This window comes from Arachis ipaensis, chromosome B6 (genome assembly GCF_059453495.1).
Source record: "Arachis ipaensis isolate K30076 ecotype BB chromosome B6, ASM5945349v1, whole genome shotgun sequence".
NCBI classification, from domain to species: domain Eukaryota; kingdom Viridiplantae; phylum Streptophyta; class Magnoliopsida; order Fabales; family Fabaceae; genus Arachis; species Arachis ipaensis.
This window is the reverse complement of record NC_142441.1, coordinates 60149083-60169307: the sequence shown is the minus strand read 5'-3', so window position 1 is coordinate 60169307 and position 20225 is coordinate 60149083. Positions and strand designations below refer to the sequence as shown.

Genomic DNA, 20225 nt, shown 5'->3' with positions numbered 1-20225 from the left:
TCTGATTCAATTGTGCTTCCATATTTTTATTTGCATTTTTTATGTCTTCTAGCATCTCCTTGAATTCTGCTAACTGCCTTGTTATAGAAGATAGTTGCTGATTGAGTTCAGCAACTTGTTCCTGAGGACTAAAGTCAGTTGATACTGCCTTAGTGGTGCTCGAAATTGTGATTCATACTTAAATTGTTGTTCGAAATTGATTCCCTGGTAATGGCTCCAAAAACGTATGCACAATACCATGGTCCAGACATAACTTCACAACTTCGCGCAACTAACCAACAAGTGCACTGGGTCGTCCAAGTAATAAAACCTTACGTGAGTAAGGGTCGATCCCACGGAGATTGTCGATATGAAGCAAGCTATGGTCACCTTGTAAATCTCAGTCAGGCGGATATCAAATGGTTATGGAGTTTTCGAATAGTAATAATAAATAAACATAAAATAAAGATAGAAATACTTATGTAATTCATTGGTGAGAATTTTAGATAAGCGTATAGAGATGCTTTCGTTCTTCTGAACTTCTGCTTTCCTGCTGTCTTCATCCAATCAGTCTTACTCCTTTCCATGGCAAACTTTATGTAAGGGCATCACCGTTGTCAATGGCTACATCCCATCCTCTTGTGAAAAAGGTCCAAATGCTCTGTCACAGCACGGCTAATCATCTGAGGTTCTCGATCATACTGGAAAAGGATTCACCCTCCTTTTGCGTCTGTCACTACGCCCAGCACTCGCGAGTTTGAAGTTTGTCACAGTCATTCAATCCCTGAATCCTACTCGGAATACCACAGACAAGGTTTAGACTTTCCGGACTCTCATGAATGCTTCCATCAATCTAGCTTATACCACGAAGATTATGATTAAGAGATCCAATAGATATTCATTCAATCTAAGGTGGAACGGAAGTGGTTGTCAGGCACGCGTTCGTAGGAGAATGATGATGATTGTCACGTTCATCACATTCATATTGATGTGCGAATGAATATCTTAGAAGCGGAATAAGTTGAATTGAATAGAGAAACAGTAGTACTTTGCATTAATTCGTGAGGAACAGCAGAGCTCCACACCTTAATCTATGGAGTGTAGAAACTCTACCGTTAAAAATACATAAGTGAAAGGTTCAGGCATGGCCGAATGGCCAGCCCCGAAACGTGAGCAATATGATCCGAAGAAGAACTAAAAATCATAAGATGTCTAATACAATAGTAAAAAGTCCTATTTATACTAAACTAGCTACTAGGGTTTACAGAAGTAAGTAATTGATGCATAAATCCACTTTCGGGGCCCACTTAGTGTGTGCTTGGGCTGAGCTTGAAGTTTACACGTGGAGAGGTCATTCTTGGAGTTGAACGCTAGTTTGTAACGTGTTTCCGGCATTCAACTCTGGCTTGTGACGTGTTTCTGGCGTTTAACTCCAGACTGCAACGTAGAACTGGCGTTCAATGCCCTTTTGTGTCGTCTAAACTCGACTTATGGACTATTATATATTGCCGGAAAGCCCTGGATGTCTACTTTCCAACGCAATTGGAAGCGCACCATTTTGAGTTTTGTAACTCCAGAAAATACACTTTGAGTGCAGGGAGGTCAGAATCCAACAGCATCAGTAGGCCTTCTTCAACATCTGAATCTGATTTTCGCTCAAGTCCCTCAATTTCAGTCAGAAAATACCTGAAATCACAGAAAAACACACAAACTCATAGTAAAGTCCAGAAATGTGAATTTAACATAAAAACTAATAAAAACATCCCTAAAAGTAACTAGATCCTACTAAAAACATACTAAAAACAATGCCAAAAAGCGTATAAATTATCCGCTCATCACAACACCAAACTTAAATTGTTGCTCTTCCCCAAGCAACTGAAAATCAAATAGGATAAAAAGAAGAGAATATACTATAAATTCCAAACTATCAATGAAACATAGCTCCAATCAGATGAGCGGGACTTGTAGCTTTTTGCCTCTTGAATAGTTTTGGCATCTCACTTTATCCATTGAAGTTCAGAATGATTGGCATCTATAGGAACTCAGAGTTCAGATAGTGTTATTGATTCTCGTAGTTCAGTATGTTGATTCTTGAACACAGCTACTTTATGAGTCTTGGCTGTGGCCCTAAGCACTTTGTTTTCCAGTATTACCACCGGATACATAAATGCCACAGACACATAATTGGGTAAACCTTTTCAGATTGTGACTCAGCTTTGCTAAAGTCCCCAATTAGAGGTGTCCAGGGTTTTTAAGCACACTCTTCTTTTGCTTTGGACCTTGACTTTAACCGCTCAGTCTCAAGTTTTCACTTGACACCTTCACGCCACAAGCACATGGTTAGGGACAACTTGGTTTAGCCGCTTAGGCCAGGATTCATTCCTTTAGGCCCTCCTATCCACTGATGCTCAAAGCCTTGGGATCCTTTTTATTTACCCTTGCCTTTTGGTTTTAAGGGTTATTGGCTTTTTGCTCTTGCCTTTTGGTTTTAAGAGCTTTTGGCTTTTTCTGCTTGCTTTTTCTTTTTCTTTCTAATTCTTTTTTCACCTTTTTTTTTCTTTCTTTTTTTTTCTGCAAGCTTTTGTATTCACTGCTTTTTCTTGCTTCAAGAATCATTTTTATGATTTTTCAGATTATCAAATAACATGTCTCCTTGTCATCATTCTTTCTAGAGCCAACATATTTAACATTCATAAACAACAACTTCAAAAGACATATGCACTGTTCAAGCATTCATTCAGAAAACAAAAAGTATTGTCACCACATCAATATAATTAAACTAAGTTCAAGGATAAATTCGAAACTCATGTACTTCTTGTTCTTTTGAATTAAAAACATCTTTCCATTTAAGAGAGGTGATGGATTCATATTTACCACTTTAAAGCATAGACACTTAGACACTAATGATCATGTAATAAAGACACAAACATAGATAAACATTTAGCATACAAAAACGAAAAACAGAAAATTTAAGAACAAGGAATGAGTCCACTTTAGTGATGGTGACGTTTCCTTCTTGAGGAACCAATGATGTCCTTGAGCTCTTTTATGTCTCTTCCTTGTCTTTGTTGCTCCTCCCTCATTGCTCTTTGATCTTCTCTAATTTCATGAAGGATGATGGAGTGCTCTTGATGTTCCACCCATAGTTGTCCCATGTTGTGTGGAGGAAAATGTATCTTCTGAGGTATCTCAGGGATCTCTTGATTTGCAGTCAAATGTTCTACCACGAGCTATAGACCCTTGAGATGAATCTTTTCATCTCCCATGACTTGGAGGTGGAAGCTTTTGTCTTCCCTTTCCCTTTTCTAGAGGTTTCTCTGGCCTTAGGTGCCATCAATGGTTACGAAAAAACAAAAAAACTATGCTTTTACCACACCAAACTTAGAATGTTGCTCGACCTCGAGCAAAAGAAGAAAGAATAGAAGAAGAAGAAGATGTGGAAGAATCTAGGATTATGAGGAGGGAAGGTGGGGATCCTGTAGGGTCCACAGATCCTGAGATGATCCTGTGAGGTCCACAGATCTTGAGGTATCAAGGATTTACATCCCTGCACCAATTAGGCATGTAAAATGCCTTTGCATGCAATTCTGGCGTTTAAACACCGAACTGATGCTTGTTCTGGGTGTTCAACGCCCAGATGCAGCATGTTTCTGGCGTTGAACGCCAGTTCTATGCTTGTTTCTGGCGTTCAGCGCCAGATCCATGCTCTGTTCTGGCGTTGAACGCCAGCCAGATGCTCCTTACTGGCATTTAAACGCCAATAAGCCCTTCCTCCAGGGTGTGATTTTTCTTCTGCTGTTTTTTATTCTGTTTTTAATTTTTGTAATTATTTTGTGACTCCACATGATCATGAACCTAATAAAATATGAAAGAACAATAAAAATAAAAATAAAATTAGATAAATAAAAATTGGGTTGCCTCCCAACAAGCGCTTCTTTAATGTCAATAGCTTGACAGTGGGCTCTCATGGAGCCTCACAGATGTTCAGAGCATTGTTGAGACTCCCCAACACCAAACTTAGAGTTTGGATATGGGAGTTCAACACCAAACTTAGAGTTTGGTTGTGGCCTCCCAACACCAAACATAGAGTTTGACTGTGGGGGCTCTGGTTGACTCTATTTTGAGAGAAGCTTACTGTGCCTCTTTTCCATGTTTACAGAAGGATGTCCTTGAGTTTTAAACTCAAGGGAGTCCTCATTCAATTGAAGGACTAGTTCACCTCTGTTAACATCAATCACACCTCTTGCTGTGGCTAGGAAGGGTCTTCCAAGAATGATGGATTCATCCTCATCCTTCCCAGTATCCAGGATTATGAAATCAGCAGGGATATAAAGGCCTTCAACCTTTACTAACATGTCCTCTACTTGTCCATAAGCCTGTTTTCTGGAATTGTCTGCCATCTCTAATGAGATTTTAGCAGCTTGTACCTCAAAGATTCCAAGTTTCTCCATTACAGAGAGTGACATGAGGTTTATTCCTAACCCAAGGTCACATAGAGCCTTTTCAAAGGTCATGGTGCCTATGGTGCAAGGTATTAGGAACTTTCCAGGATCCTATTTCTTCTGAGGCAATCTCAGTTGATCCAATGCATTTAGTTCATTGGTGAACAGGGGAGGTTCATCTCCCCAAGTCTCTTTACCAAATAAATTGGCATTCATCTTCATGATTGCACCAAGGAACTTGGCAACTTGCTCTTCAGTAACATCTTCATTCTTTTCAGAAGAAGAGTACTCTTCAGAGCTCGTGAATGGCATAAGGAGGTTCAATGGAATCTCTATGGTCTCTAGATGAGTCTCAGATTTCTTTGGTTCCTCAGAGGGAAACTCCTTATTGATCACTAGACGTCCCAGGAGGTCTTCCTCCTTGGGATTCACGTCCTCCCCTTCCTCCTTGGGTTCGGCTATGATGGTTATATCAATGGCCTTACACTCTCCTTTTGGATTTTCTTTTGTATTGCTTGGGAGAGCACTAGGAGGAGTTTCAGTGATCTTCTTACTCAGCTGGCCCACTTGTGCTTCCAAATTTCTAATGGAAGACCTTGTTTCATTCATGAAAATCACAGTGGCCTTAGATAAATCAGAGACTAAGTTTGCTAAATTAGAGATATTTTGTTCAGAGTTCTCTGTCTGTTGCTGAGTGGATGATGGAAAAGGCTTACTATTGCTAAACCTGTTTCTTCCACCATTATTAAAGCCTTGTTGAGACTTTTGTTGATCCTTCCATGAGAAATTTGGGTGATTTCTCCATGATGTGTTATAGGTGTTTCCATAAGGTTCAACCATATAATTTACCTCTGCTATTGAAGGGTTCTCAAGATCATAAGCTTCTTCTTCAGAAGATGCCTCTTGAGTACTATTGGATGCAGCTTGCATTCCATTCAGACTCTGAGAAATCATATTGACTTGTTGAGTCAATATTTTATTCTGAGCTAATATGGCATTCAGAGTATCAATTTCAAGAACTCCCTTCTTCTGAGGCGTCCCATTACTCACAGGATTCCTCTTAGAAGTGTACATGAACTGGTTATTAGCAACCATGTCAATGAGTTCTTGAGCTTCTGTAGGCATTTTCTTTAGGTGAATGGATCCACCTGCAGAAGTATCCAATGACATCTTAGCTAATTCAGACAGACCATCATAGAATATATACAGGATGGTCCATTCTGAAAGCATGTCAGAAGGACACTTTTTTGTCAGTTCTTTGTATCTCTCCCAAGCTTCATAGAGGGATTCACCTTCTTTCTGTCTGAAGGTTTGAACATCCACTCTAAGCTTACTCAGCTTTTGAGGAGGAAAAAACTTGGCTAAGAAAGCCGTGACCAGCTTATCCCAAGAGTTCAGGCTATCTTTGGGTTGAGAGTCCAACCACACTCTAGCTCTGTCTCTTACAGCAAAAGGGAAAAGCATGAGCCTGTAAACTTTAGGATCTACTCCATTAGTCTTAACAGTATCACAGATTTTCAAGAATTCAGTTAAGAACTGAAAGGGGTCTTCAGATGGAAGTCCATGAAACTTGCAGTTTTGTTGCATCAGAGAAACTAGTTGAGGTTTAAGCTCAAAATTGTTCGCTCCAATGGTAGGGATGGAGATGCTTCTTCCATATAAATTGGAATTAGGTGCAGTAAAGTCACCAAGCATCCTCCTTGCATTATTATTATTTTCGGCTGCCATCTCCTCTTCCTGTTCGAAAATTTCTGTAAGGTTATCCCTGGGTTGTTGTATTTTAGCTTCTCTTAGTTTTCTCTTCAGAATCCTTTCAGGTTCAGGGTCTGCTTCAACAAGAATGTTCTTGTCCTTGCTCCTGCTCATATGAAAAAGAGGGAACAGAAAAATAATAATAATAGGGATCCTTTTTGCCCAAGTATAGAGGTTCCCCTGTGTGAGTAGAAAAAGAAAAGAATGTAATGTAAAGAAGGGAAGAAGAGAAAATTCAAACACAGATGGAAGAGGGGGTTCGAATTTGGGTGAGATGAAGTGTTAGTAGATGAATAAATAAATAGAAGGAGATGAGAGAAAAAGAGGATTCTCGAAAATAAAATTTTGAAAAGGGGTTAGTGATTTTCGAAAATTAGGAATGAAATCAAATTAAAATTAAAAATTGAAACAATTAGTTAATTAAAAAGAATTTTTGAAAAAGAGGGAAGAGATTTTCGAAAATTAGAGAGAGAGTTAGTTAGGTAGTTTTGAAAAAGATAAGAAACAAACAAAAAGTCAATTAGTTAGTTGAAACAAATTTTGAAAATCAATTTTTAAAATATAAGAAGATAAAAAGTTAGAAAAGATATCTAAAAAAATCAAATTTTTGAAAAAGATAAGATTTTAAAAAAAATGATAGGAAGATATGATTAGAATTATTTTTGAAAAGGATTTGATTTTTAAAATCACAATTAATGACTTGATTCACAAGAAATCACAAGATATGATTCTAGAACTTAAAGTTTGAATCTTTCTTAACAAGCAAGTAACAAACTTGAAATTTTTGAATCAAAACATTAATTGTTGATGATATTTTCGAAAATTATGATATAAAATTAAGAAAAATATTTTTGAAAAATATTTTAAAATTTTTGAAAATAAATAAGAAAAGTGAAAAAGATATAATTTTTTAAAAAGATTTTGAAAAAGATAAGATTTTCAAATTGAAAATTTGATTTGACTCATAAAAAACAACTAGATTTTAAAATTTTTTTTGAAAAAGTCAATCAAATTTTTGAAATTTATGAGAGAAAAAAGGAAAGATATTTTTTTTATTTTTGAATTTTTATGATGAGAGAAAGAAACACTAAAAATGTTCAATGCATGGAAATTTTAGATCAAAACAATGAATGCATGCAAGAATGCTATGAATGTCAAGATGAACACCAAGAACACTTTGAAGATCATGATGAACATCAAGAACATATGTTTGAAAATTTTTTCAAGAAAAGAAAACATACAAGACACCAAACTTAGAAAATTTTCATGTATAGACACCATGAATGCAAGAATGCATATGAAAAATAAGAAAAGACACAAAACAAGAAAATATAAGGATCAAACAAGAAGACTGGTCAAGAACAACTTGAAGATCATGATGAATGCAATGCATGAATGCATGAATTTTCGAAAAATGCAAAGAATTTTTAGAAAAAATGCAATTGACACCAAACTTGAAAGAGGCTCAAGACTCAAACAAGAAACACAAAATATTTTTGATTTTTATGATTTTATGAATTTTTTTTATATTTTTCGAAAATTATTTGTGAAAAAGAAAAATAAGGATTCCAAAATTTTTAATATGAATTCCAGGAATCTTGCACTCTTAGTCTAAAGCTCCAATCTGAGGGTTAGACATGGCTTAATAGCCAGTCAAGCTTTAGCATGTAAATCAGGTGGATCAGGAACAGCAGCAGGTGGATTAGCAACAACTAGCTTGCTCTTAATAATGTTGGGTTGGAAGCCCCAGTCCAAATAAATTTAGACATGGCTTTGCAGCCAGCTAGGCTTCACATGCTTCATGAAACTCTAGAATTCATTCTTAAAAATTATGAAGAAAAAATATATATTTTTTTTTGAAAATAATTTTTTTTTTGGAAAATTTTTTTGAAAACTTTTTGAAAATAAAATAAGAAGAAAAATACCCAATCTGAGCAACAAGATGAACCGTCAGTTGTCCAAACTCGAACAATCCCGGCAACGGCGCCAAAAACTTGGTGCTCGAAATTGTGATTCATACTTAAATTGTTGTTCGAAATTGATTCCCTGGTAATGGCTCCAAAAACGTATGCACAATACCATGGTCCAGACATAACTTCACAACTTCGCGCAACTAACCAGCAAGTGCACTGGGTCGTCCAAGTAATAAAACTTTACGTGAGTAAGGGTCGATCCCACGGAGATTGTCGGTATGAAGCAAGCTATGGTCACCTTGTAAATCTCAGTCAGGCGGATATCAAATGGTTATGGAGTTTTCGAATAGTAATAATAAATAAATAGAAAATAAAGTTAGAAATACTTATGTAATTCATTGGTGAGAATTTCAGATAAGAGTATAGAGATACTTTCGTTCTTCTGAACTTCTGCTTTCCTGCTGTCTTCATCCAATCAGTCCTACTCCTTTCCATGGCAAACTTTATGTAAGGGTATCACCGTTGTCAATGGCTACATTCCATCCTCTTGTGAAAAAGGTCCAAATGCTCTGTCACAGCACGGCTAATCATCTGAGGTTCTCGATCATACTGGAATAGGATTCACCCTCCTTTTGCGTCTGTCACTACGCCCAGCACTCGTGAGTTTGAAGTTTGTCACAGTCATTCAATCCCTGAATCCTACTCGGAATACCACAGACAAGGTTTAGAATTTCCGGACTCTCATGAATGCCGCCATCAATCTAGCTTATACCACGAAGATTCTGATTAAGAGATCCAAGAGATATTCATTCAATCTAAGGTGGAACGGAAGTGGTTGTCAGGCACGCGTTCGTAGGGGAATGATGATGATTGTCACGTTCATCACATTCATATTGAAGTGCGAATGAATATCTTAGAAGCGGAATAAGTTGAATTGAATAGAGAAACAGTAGTACTTTGCATTAATTCGTGAGGAACAGCAGAGCTCCACACCTTAATCTATGGAGTGTAGAAACTCTACCGTTAAAAATACATAAGTGAAAGGTTCAGGCATGGCCGAATGGCCAGCCCCTAAACGTGAGCAATATGATCCGAAGAAGAACTAAAAATCATAAGATGTCTAATACAATAGTAAAAAGTCCTATTTATACTAAACTAGCTACTAGTGTTTACAGAAGTAAGTAATTGATGCATAAATCCACTTTCGGGGCCCACTTAGTGTGTGCTTGGCCTGAGCTTGAAGTTTACACGTGGAGAGGTCATTCTTGGAGTTGAACGCCAGTTTGTAACGTGTTTCTGGCGTTCAACTCTGGCTTGTGACGTGTTTCTGGCGTTTAACTCCAGACTGCAGCATAGAACTGGAATTCAACGCCCTTTTGCGTCATCTAAACTCGGCCAAAGTATGGACTATTATATATTGCTGGAAAGCCCTGGATGTCTACCTTCCAACGCAATTGGAAGCGCGCCATTTTGAGTTCTGTAGCTCTAGAAAATCCACTTTGAGTGCAGAGAGGTCAGAATCCAACAGCATCAGCAGTCCTTCTTCGACCTCTGAATCTGATTTTTACTCAAGTCCCTCAATTTCAGTCAGAAAATACCTGAAATCACAGAAAAACACACAAAGTCATAGTAAAGTCCAGAAATGTGAATTTAACATAAAAACTAATAAAAACATCCCTAAAAGTAACTAGATCCTACTAAAAACATACTAAAAACAATGCCAAAAAGCGTATAAATTATCCGCTCATCACTTAGCTTCTTCTTTCATGGAGGACTCATTACCTATGTACAGATGCTGATTTCTAGCAACTATATCAATAAGCTCTTGAGCCTCTTCAATAGTCTTTCTCATGTGTATAGATCCACCAGCTGAGTGGTCTAGAGATATCTGAGCTTTTTCTGTAAGCCCATAGTAGAAGACGTCTAATTGCACCCACTCTGAAAACATTACAGAGGGGCATTTTCTTAGCATCCCTCTGTACCTCTCCCAGGCATTATAAAGGGATTCATCATCCTCTTGTTTAAAGCCTTGGATGTCCAGCCTTAGCTGTGTCATCCTTTTTGGAGGGAAATATTGATTCAGGAATTTGTCTAATAATTGTTTCCATGTCCTTATGCTTGCTGTGGGTTGGTTATTTAACCACCTCTTAGCTTGATCTTTTACAGCAAATGGAAACAGTAACAGCCTGTATACGTCCTGATCTACCTCCTTGTCACGCATTGTGTCAGCAATTTACAAGAACTGCGCCAGAAACTCAGTAGGTTCTTCCTGTGGAAGACCGGAATACTAGCAATTTTGCTCCACCATGACAATGAGCTGAGGATTTAGCTCAAAACTGCTTGCTTTGATGGGAGGTATACAGATGCTACTCCCATATGCAGCAGTAGTGGGGTTAGCATATGACCCCAGAGTCCTTCTAGACTGTTCATTTCCACTTAGGTCCATGATGGAAAAAGGGAGATGATGCGGATTGCAAATAAAATATTTTTATTTTTATTTTTTTTTTGAAAACCGAAATTAAAATAAAATAAAATAAAATAAATGAAAAATTGACTATAATTTCGAAAATTAGAAGAAAAAGAAATAAAAAATTGAAAACTAAATTAATTAATTAAAAAGATTTGAAAAAAATGTGGGTGAGGATTTTTGAAAAAATGAAGAGAGAGAAATTGGTTAGGAAGTTTTGAAAAAGATACGTCTTAAAATTAAAGATACTTGTAAGAAAATAAAATAAAATAAAATAAAATAAATAAAAGAAAAGATATGAAAAAGATTTTATTTTAAGATTTGAGATTTGAAAAGATAAAATAAGCTAGGTAAGAGAAGATAAGGAATTTAAATTAAAAACTTTTGAAATTTAAATTTTGAAATTTGAAATTTGAAATAAGATAAGATAAGTTTTTGAAAAAGATATGATTTTTTTTTTTGAAAAAGATTTGAATTTTGAAATTTTTTTTTAAAACTAAGATAAGATAGAGTAGAAATTTTAAAATAAAAATCTGAAATTCTTATGTAAATTTCAAAAATTACATAAAATAAAGAGAAAAGATATATTTTTTGAATTTAATGAGGAAAGAGAAAAACAATAAAATGACACAAAACTTAAAATTTTTAGATCTAATGCTCCTTATTTTCGAAAATTTGGAGGAAAAACACCAAGGAACACCAAACATAAAAATTTTAAGATCAAAACACAAGCAAGACTCAAGAACACCTTGAAGATTCACAAGAACACGAAGAACAAAAATTCAACGACTCAAAGTACTCAATAACAAAAAAAAGAACACCAAACTTAAAATTTGACACAAGATTTAATCAAAGAAAAATTATTTTTGAGAAAATTTTAGAAAGAAGGACTCAAAGGAGCAACTATTCACAAGAACATAGACGCATTCAACAAATGCAAGGATTAAACAGAGAAAAACTATTTTTTTTTTGGATGACAAAAACACAAAGGACACCAAGCTTAAAACATGCAACTAGACTCAAATAGAAAACTCTAAAGATTAATAAAGAAAAATAATATATTTTTGGAAAATTTTTGAAAAGAAAATAAAAGACTCTGACCCAAAAGACAAAATTTTCCTAATCTAAGCAACAAGATGAACCGTCAGTTGTTCAACTAGTAACCTAGGTATACAGAAAATGAATAAACTAAGATAATTGGTGCAGAAATCCACTTCTGGGGCCCACTTGGTGTGTGTTGGGGCTAAGACTTAAGCTTCTCACGTGCCTAGGCTGTTTCTGGAGTTGAACGCTAGGTTGTAATCTGTTTCTGGCATTCAACTCCAATTTGTAACCTGTTTCTGGCGTTTGACGCCAGACTGCAGCATTGAACTGGCGTTGAACGTCAGTTTACGTCGTCTATCCTTGAGCAAAGTATGAACTATTATATATTGCTGGAAAGCCCTGGATGTCGACTTTCCAACGCAATTGAGAGCGCGCCATTTGGACTCCTGTAGCTCGAGAAAATCCATTTCAAGTGCAGGGAGGTCAGAATCCAACAGCATCTGCAGTCCTTTTTCAGCCTGAATCAGATTTTTGCTCAGCTCCCTCAATTTTAGCCAGAAAATACCTGAAATTACAGAAAAACACACAAACTCATAGTAAAGTCCAGAAATATTATTTTTATTTAAAAACTAATAAAAATATAATAAAAACTAACTAAATCATACTAAAAACATACTAAAAATAATGCCAAAAAGCGTATAAATTATCTGCTCATCAGCTGCCCAGGCCCAAATCCAACTTGTTTCTGAGTGTATTTCATGCAGAATTGAAGTCCAAGCAAAGGGGGAGCAATTAGTTTAGCCAACATAAGCCTTTAGTTAGTTTTCTAGAGAGAGAAGCTCCCTCTTCTCTCTAGAATTAGGTTAGGATTAGGTTAACTTGTCATAGATCCATGTTTAATTCCTTGATCTCATCTTATTTCCTTTATAATTTCTCATTTCTACATCTTGATTTTCTTAGTTGTAAAGTTAATTTCTCATTTTGCTCTCTTTTGTGATGATGAACTCATGTTGGATTTGGTTTACATTTAATGCAATTTGATGTTGATGTTTCTTTTTATTGATGAATTGAGTTGTTGATTTACTTTCCTTGCTATTTGTAGTTGTTAGATTTTACTATTTCTTGTCATTTATTATGCTTTTCTTTTATGCCTTCCAAGTGTTTGACAAAATGCTTGGAAGGATGTTAGAGTAGACTTTGAGCATTCATGGCTTTGGAAAGAGTAATTAGGCAATCTTGTGTCATGAAAACCCAACTTATGTTGGTGATCTAGAGTTGTTAGCTAGTATGATTTCCATTGACTCTAATCTTTTGCTAATTCTATTAGTGAGTTGATTAGTACATTTGGATTGAGATTAGCTAGTCTTATTAGACTTTCTCTGAGTGTGAGGATAACATGATACTTTCTTCCATCTTCGGGGATGACGTAATGAGATAAATTCTTGTTTATTATTGTGATATGATTGATTAATCTTGTTTGACTTTCTCCCTATGTGTTGGAGTTGACTAAATAAGATGAATTAATCATTATATGACTAGGATAGAAAGCCTATGATCTCAACTCTTACCATGAATGTCTCTCTTCTTTACCTGCTTCTTTAATTGCTTGCTTGATTTATTTTTCTTGTCATTTAATTTCTTGCCCACTCACCAATCAAAACCCCCTTTGCCCCTTCATAACCAATAATCATACACTTCACTGCAATTTCCTTGTGAGACGACCCAGAGTCCAAATACTTCGGTTAATTCTTATTTATGGTTTGTACTTGTGACAAAACCATAAATTTTTTATTGGGAGGATTGTTTGTTGTTGTATGACTATGCTTGCAACGAGAATTCATTCATTTTGTGTGAAATTCTATACCAACAGGACAATTCTCTTAAATCAATGACCTCTAGGGCCAACAGATAAGTAGCAGATGAATATAAAATAGAATATCTTGTCGCAAGGCTTAACTCTTTATTTTTACACTCTTTCCCTCTATTCTCTTAGTTATATTACTCTTTTCTCTTTGTCTCTTTATTCTTCTCTAATTACTCTATTCTCTGTGTCTCTCTTCTCTTCTCTGATTTCTCTGTTTAACGTATGTATTTAAAGCTTATGCAAATTTTGGTATGAATAGTTAGCCTGTCCCACGTATAGGTTCATTAAGTCTACACTGAAACAGTTTAACTTTTCATATAATACCTAACCCTAGGCGCAACTCAATAACTAACTATGTTGCTCCAAGTTCATTCACTAGTCTGTGTTAGTTTTTGTCGTTAAAACTTTACAGACTTTTTCTTTGATTTTTATGTTTTCTTTAACTTTTTATCTTTCCTTTGTCTTTGCCTCACAAATATGTTTTTACAACTCCCTAAGTTTTTTATGAAGGTGATTATGAGATTCTGCGCTTAAAATTGTTTTTCTAAAGCTTTTGCCTTTTCCACATTATTTTATTATTTTTATTAAAATATTATTTTTAATTAAATATTATTATTTAATATTTTATTATTATTTATTATTTTATCATTAAATTTTCGAAAATTACCTTCCTTTTACCTTTTACTTTATAAATTCACTTTTTACCACCCGTAACTTTTAATATTTCTACTTTAACCATCCTAACTTTTGGAAATTACCAAATAACCCCCCAAACACAAAAAAATTTACTTCCTTGCCCTTTTCAAGATCTAAGGCCTGTTCTTCCATGTTCTTCATCACACTCAAAGTGTTCTTCGTGAATTCTTCATATTCTTTCTCTGTTTTCACCCGTTTTTCAATCTTTTCAGCAACCGATTTTTACCATAATTCATAATAAGTTCCCAGCCACTAAAACCCTATCTTTTTTACATAATTTTAACACAAATTAAATCCCAATTTGAGGTCTAGGGTTCATTTTTCCAGCTGCACTCGAGAACATGTTTCATAGCTTGAATATCATCAAATTTCATCAAAATTTCAACAAACTTTCACCAAGAATAGCTCATATAAGCAATCAATTTCAAGCATAACCAAAGAATACAATAATCACACGACTCAAACACAATTAATAAAGATTAATTTCATCAAACCCTACCTTGATTTGCTACTCCAAATTCGGTTACTACTTGAAGTGTTCTTAAAGTACTTTTTCCTCCTAAATCACATCAAGAACAACTTTAAATCCACAAATCCTCAACTGACCAAATCTCATTCAGCATGTTAGGAAGAGATTTATCACCTTAAACTTGCTGGAAATAAACATTTCTTGGTCCTCAAGTCAAGTTAAGCATGATTCCTAAGGAAGAACATCAAGAAAACACATGTTTTTAGCATGATTCCTTGAAAACCAAATTCAAAGGGGAAAGGAACAGCCATCTTACCTTATTTCCATCCTTGATAAGTTACATGGTTATGTAGAGGAAGAAGAGAGGATCATTTTAGTGTAATCGGAGTTCTGATTTGAGTTTTAGTTCAGAAAAAATCAAGCTTTGAAGATTTATGAAATAAGAACTTTCTCTCCTTTTCTCTTGATGATTTTCGGCCACAATGAGCAAATGAGGCAGCCTTGGAGGTCTTGAGGGTGTAAGTTGAGTTGTGATTGGTTGGCTTGGAGGTGTGTTAAAATAATATTAAAATATCTCAGGTGTATAACTACTAAAACTAGATGTATTGGAACACTGGTAAAAACATCTCTAAAAATTCTTTTCTGAGCTACAAGCATAAATGACACTAGTAACATATTTAATATGAGAATAGAACATGTATGATGAGGCATTAGCAATGCTAAAGTCATCAAAGCGTGCTGGTGCTAAGCTGCACCAGTAAACTGTGTACCCGGTTAAATCGATTTCCTGTTTTTAACTAAAACAGACCAGGTAACCTTATAATAACATTCAAGCATCTTCTAATACTAATATAATGATAATAGTATACTATTATCTTTCTTATCTCATGAATCGAGTCTGGTTCGTCAAACAGAGACTATTTACGAAAACTAGAATCAAAACTCCAAACTGATATGGTTCAAAAACTAGGTTCTTCATGATTGCGTTATTGAGCTTGCCTCAGAAGAAGTTCTAGCTTAAGGATGACATAATGACAATGAGTATTGAGATGCTTGATGATACAGCAGAGGTGTTCCCTTTACTGATCTTCTGGAAAAATCCGTGCCCTCAAAAAAGATCTCACGTACTCGAAAAACGGGGTTGTTACATTGGGAGTATAGCAAAGGGAGAAATTCTATTCCCACTAGTATTTCATACTCTAATTTAAATGATGAAGCTCGTATATGGCTTCAGATTGTGGCGGACTACATCAACCCGAGAACCCACACTACCCATGTGAGATTTAGAACTGCTTTGCTACTGTGGGCTATTATGGAAGGGAAGCATATAGCCATTGTACTTTTGTTGTGCAAATCGATTTGGAAATTAGTTGAGAAGAAGAATATCAACATTCCATTTCCGTCGAAGGTGATGCGCTTAGCAAATGCAGCGGGGGTAGAGAGGCAACCAATGGATATCATGTTCGAGTTTCCAAGAGGCAACAAGTTCATTCCGAGGGGAGAATTGGATGGATCATCAGATAAGACACCCTCGAAGAGGAAGGCACCCATAGCACCACCATCAAGTCAACCAACCTCATCGACTACTTTACCGGTTCTCTGGTCTCTTCCGAATTTATTCCGAGACATCTTGCACGATATCCACCACATGGAGCAATTGGAGCAGAAGCATTTTGAGTGGATATCGACAAAGCCAGAAGGAAGAGACCTCGGCCTAGCTCCTGAGGCTTCATCCGAGCTAGTTGGGGAGGAGTATGATGAAGGTGACCAACCCATTCCTAATACCACCAGCTGAAGGTGGCCTCGAAGTTCTCATTCTCCCGAATCCGAAGCAAGCATGGAAGACCGTGCAAGAACTAAGTGTGGGGGAGTATCGACTCCGTGGATGGTAAAAATTTCTTTTCTCAAAACACTTTGCAGTACTTTTTTAGTTCTTTTTACTGAATTTTAGTAGCTTTATCTTTATTGCATCTTAGTTGGTTTGTCTATATATATCTCTTTAGTGTTCATAGTTATATGGTAGTTAATGTTTGCATGTTGCATGATAGAATGAATAAGTTGGTGAAACACCAAGGAATTTCCATGAAATCTTTCTAAGGGCATACCATCGGTTGAATTGAAGAAAAATTGTGTTTTCTAACTTGCTTGAAGTTTTCTGTTTGTGGAACATAGAAAAGAGCTAGAACAACATACCTTACAAGATTTGAGCCTTGATAGATGGTTGCTTTTTTCAACCATAATGTTTGTTCTAGTATGATTTCACTCCTTTTTTATTGTGATCATTGATTTTCATGATTCTTTACATCCTGTATTTGTTTTTTGGATGCATTTAGCATGATTGAGGCCATATTTGATGTTAAACTCACCAACCTATACGGCCAACCCTTATACTCACCATTGTGAACCCTTGTTGAGCCTGTAATTCCCTTTTGTTTTAATTTTAGCACATTATTTCCCCTTAAGCGAAAAACCATTGATGTCCTTGAATTACTCTTTGATTAGCTTGGGCAGATTAGTGTGTACATTCTAAGTGTGGGGGGAATTGTTGGGAAGCATTTGCTGATAAAGGCATGGAACTCATTGTGAAAAATTGGCAATTGAAAAATGCTTATGGCTTCATTGTTTTAGGTCATATGCATCTCTTGTGCTAACAAAGGCAATAAATAATCTAAAAAAAATTGTGCATAATAGAAAGTGAAATAAAAAGTTAAAATAAAGGATCCATATTTTCATGTTTTGAAAAGAAAGTACATGAGTAAGGTGATATAAGAGGAAAATTGGGTAGCTAGGTTGCATTGTTATGAGTGTATAGGTGATATAGGATTAGGTGGACACTTAAGCTAATCAAAGAACTAATTCTTTAAGTCCATGTAACCATATTTATCCTACCTAAACCCTTGCCCCATTACAACCCTCAAAAGACCTCATGATATTTGTCTTTCATGCATCAAATACTAGTTGATTGTTAGATGAAGTGCAAATCTTTGAAAAGCATGATAAAGGAGAATTGAGTGATTAAGCCCTAAACACTGAGCGAATTGAGCGAATACACATTCGGTGAGGGGTTCGATCGCTCAATTCTATGTTCTTGCATCTCATGTTGTATCTTCTTGCAAGTTGTTTGTTGATTAGATCTGAAAAGTTCAATTCAATTCTTTAGATATTGGTTTTAGTGCATAAACTCTTTGTATTTGCCTAATAAACCCCGATTTCATGGTTTATCTTGTGCTTATTTTAGGAGATTTATTCACCTTTTCCCACATTTATTCAATGAAATAACATGGTTTTGTAATTCTCCCTTAATTTATGCTTAAATGTAAAAACATGCTTTTTAGGCCCTTAAATTGGTGATTTTAACTCACTTTAATTCCATTCGATGTCTTGATGTATTTGTTGAGTGATTTCAGGCTCATAAGGCAAGTATTGGATGGAAGAAATGAGGAGAAAAGCATACAAAGTGGAGAATCCATGAGGAAACAAGAATTTGGAATGCATTGATGGGCGCGCACGCGTACAAGGCGCGCGCGCAAAAGTGACTTTGCATAGGGATGCGCACGCGTACATGATGCGTCCGCGCGGATGAGAATAGCCAATTCGACGCTTGCGCACATGGCGCGTACACGCCGATACTTGCACGTGACTCACTTAAAGGCAAAACGCTGGGGGCGATTTCTGAGCTGCCCAGGCCCAATTCAAACTTGTTTCTGAGTGTATTTCATGCAGAATTGAAGCCCAAGCAAAGGGGTAGTAATTGTTTGTAGGATTAGTATCATGTAGTTTAGTTTCTAGAGAGAGAAGATCCCTCTTCTCTCTAGAATTAGGGTTTCTAGGATATTCCCATCTTAGATCTAGGTTCAGTTACATGTTTTCATCTTGTTTCTTTTAGGATTTCTTGTTCTTATTACTTGATTCCCTTAGTTTTCATGTTAATTTCTCCTTTTTGCTCTCTTTTATGTTGATGAACACTTGTTGGATTTGGGTTTTCTTTTAATGAGATTTGATTTTGATGTTCTTTTATTGTTGATTTGAGTTATATTCTTACTTTCCTTGCAATTGGTAGTTGGTAGATTTATATTTCTTGCTCATTTACCATGTTTTCCATTTGTACCCACCAAGTGTTTGACAAAATGCTTGGTTGGGCTTTAGAGTAGACTTTGAGCATTCTTGGCTTGGAAAGAGTAATTAGGTAATCTTGAGTCATGAAAACCCAATTTAGATTGGTGATCTAGAGTTGTTAGTTAATATTAATTCCATTGACTCTAAGCTCTTGCTAATTCAATTAGTGAGTTGATTAGGACATTTGGATTGAGATTAGCTAGTCTTGTTTGTCTTTCTCTCATGGAAGATAACTTACACCTTCTTCCAATATTGGAGATGACAAAATAAGATAAATTCTTGTTAATTATCGTTATTAGTGACTAGGATGGAAAGCCTATGATCTCAATCCTTGCCATGAATGTCTCTCTTTATTACTTGCTTTCTTTAATTGCTTGTATTCTTTAAATACTTGCTTGATTTACCTTTCTTGCCATCTATTTTTCTTGCCAATTAAAAATCAAACCCCTTGTCCTTCATAGCCAATAATCATTCACTTCATTGCAATTCCTTATGAGATGACCCAGAGTCTAAATACTTCGGTTAATTCTTATTTGGGGTTTGTTCTTTGTGACAACCAAAATTTTTTATGTGAGAATTGTTTGTTGGTGTAGAACTATACTTGCAACGAGAATTCATTCATTTGAGGAAATTCTATACCATCACAACAAATCTCATTATCATTGCCCCAAAGCCTTCTTGTGATGGATTGGAATTTCATGGTCTGTTCTACCAACTCTTTGCATAGTACATATCGGTAGTAACCTTTAGGATAGTTGCATGCATTTAGGTAGTACTTAGAATAAGTCGTTTTCCTTTCATCTATCTCCTTTGAGTATGTTTAGCATGAGGACATGCTAGTGTTTAAGTGTGGGAGAATTGATGAATCCATATTTGATGATGATTTTTGGTTGAAATTGAATGGATTTCATCATATAAACTTGCACTTATTCCACTAAATAGCATGCGTTTGAACTTTCCTCCTAATTTGTGCTTAATTATGAAAACATGCTCTTTTGTGCCTAATTTGATTAATTTTATCCCATTTAACTTCCATTTGATGCCTTGATATTATTTGTGAGTGATTTCAAATGTATAAGGCAGGAATAGCTTGGAGAAAATGGAAGAAGAGCATTCAAAGTGGGGGAAGCATGAAGAATTAAAGGAGAAGAGCTCAGCCTAGTGTGCGTATGCACAGACCTACGTGCGTACGCACAGCCATCAATTCAAAGCCACACGTGCGCGTGAGCCGTACAATGCGCGTCACACGTTCCATTCAAGCATCACCTAGTGTGTGCGCGAACAACCTCCTGTGCATACGCACGGGTCGAGATTTTTCGCAGAGTGTGCGGACGCACACGTCTGTGCGTCCGCACAGGTGGACGCACATACCTTCATTAAAATCTCACGTGACTCGTGATTTTGGTGGTTTGGAGGCCCATTTCTGAAGCCATTTATCTCTTAAGGAAGGGAAAATGAAGACCATACCATAGCATAACATTAG

The 20225-nt window shown here is 36.0% G+C and overlaps 1 non-coding gene across 1 annotated transcript; it reads left to right on the top strand.

Moving 5' to 3' along the window:
- The first annotated feature begins 5645 nt into the window (after positions 1-5645).
- On the top strand, positions 5646-5753 carry LOC148555758 (small nucleolar RNA R71). Its single transcript, XR_015886857.1, has one exon. It is a non-coding gene; the product is annotated as a small nucleolar RNA R71 (small nucleolar RNA).
- Positions 5754-20225: the final 14472 nt, after the last annotated feature.